The sequence below is a fragment of the Loxodonta africana genome, chromosome 9, assembly GCF_030014295.1.
Source record: "Loxodonta africana isolate mLoxAfr1 chromosome 9, mLoxAfr1.hap2, whole genome shotgun sequence".
NCBI lineage: Eukaryota > Metazoa > Chordata > Mammalia > Proboscidea > Elephantidae > Loxodonta > Loxodonta africana.
In genome coordinates this window covers 37,885,588-37,887,409 of record NC_087350.1, presented here as the reverse complement: position 1 = coordinate 37,887,409, position 1,822 = coordinate 37,885,588, and positions in this window count along the sequence as shown.

The window sequence follows — 1,822 nt, the reverse complement described above, 5'->3', positions numbered from 1 at the left end:
GCGCTGCTGAGGACACAAAGCGAGGAGGCCTTAGCCCCTGGCCTTCAAGAGTTCAAACTCTTACGAGGTGAATGAACCAATAAGCAGTTGTGATTATAAAAAAGAAAGAAATGGTTATAAATGCTAAGATAAGGACGTGAACCACGAACTGTTAGATCCAGGGAGACGGCATAACAGCGGATAAGAGCACGGACTCTGGACGGTACCCACCCAAGCTCCAGTGCCAGCTCCAAAGGTGTCCTGGTTTCGGCCTCTCTGCTCTTCTTGTGCCTCATCGATGAAACGAGGATAGTCGTTATAGACTTTCAGAGGACGAGGGTGGGAACTGACTAAGGGACTACATACGAGGAGCTCAGAGCAGCACCTGCAGCCCCGAAAGCCTGGATAAGTAGTAGTATGATCATGGAAGAGGAGGTTATCAGGGCTGATGGTGACAATCTGGAAAGACTTCTTGGAGGATCAGATTCGAGCTGAGCCTTGAAACAAGAGTTGCTATTTGAAGAAAAGCTACATAGTCTGGGTGTAGCTCACAATGCACCTTCCAGGCAGCGGAAGCAACCAAGAAACTAAACCACCGTCAAACAAAATACATCTCAGGAAGGCGTATGCTGCGTGGAGTGGCGCGTGTGGAGAGGGAGGTTTGCGGAGTTTCCTAGGGAATCATGGGAAATAAAGCGGAACCCTAGGAAAGGATTAGATACTAAAATACAGAAGGTCCTAAAAGTGAAAGGGCTTTTAGGTACCTCAGCCTAGAGCGACTAATTATTGGTTTTCCTTTACCTAAATGAAAACCTATTTCTCTTCTCAGAGAATCCTGTTTTTTTTTTTTTTCTCTATTTTAAATTTAAAAATTGAATTGAAGCCTTTAGGACCCCTATAGCTCTAAACTCTTATTATTATTATTATTATTATTTTGCTCCTTTACCTTTTCCCAGAACGCGTATCATGATAAAAAAATAATAAAAAAAGATTGATATGTTGGGTTTGAGTTGGGAATGTGTTTGTTTATTGTTTGTTTTTAAAGTTGGTGAGACTGTTCTGTGCAAAAGCAAGCCATATAGTTTATCTCAGCAAGAAGAGTTTTCTAAAGTGTCAGAGGACTCTCATGTCCCTTGTATTTATTAGTTTTGACTTCATGTGAAACTTAAAAAAAAAAAAAAAGTTTGCGCTCCCCCTTGTGGTCGTACATTTTGAGAGTTTTTTTGCTGTTAACTGAGATCGAGATTCTTTGTGCAGAGAAAGCGTGCATTATGTCTTTAGAGAGGCAGGAGAGAAATTTTATTTTTAAAAGAAAAATCAGAAAAACCCATACAGAGAGTTTCAGAATGTGCAACAGAGGGCTGTTTACTTAAAGGCCTTCGAAAATCAGAGTGTACACTGATGCCCACAGATGGTGAGTGTGTATACCTGTGTGAGAGATAGAAACAGAGAGACAGAGACAGAGAGGTTTGTGTTAATTATTAACATTTGAATATTTTGATATTTCGCATAGAAATCCAGGTTTTCAGCTTCTCTCTGAAAACCAGAAGATGTGGGAAAGCTGGGTCTGCAATAATTAGCTGGAATTAAGAAGTGAGGATGTGTTCTCTCCATTTCTTCACAGTCTCCAAGAGACAACTACGCTTATTTGTGTTACTTTCTGGCCCCAGTTGGCATCTGGGTCCGTGATCTCTGTGAAAGCAGGGAGTGCATAGCAGAAGGTTCCCATGTTGTTGAAAGAATACAGAACATGCAATGAAAGGCTCTTCCGGTTCCCAGCTTTGTCACCTCCTGGCTGGCTCATTCTGAGCAAAACAGTATCTCTTGAGTCTGCTTCTCATTA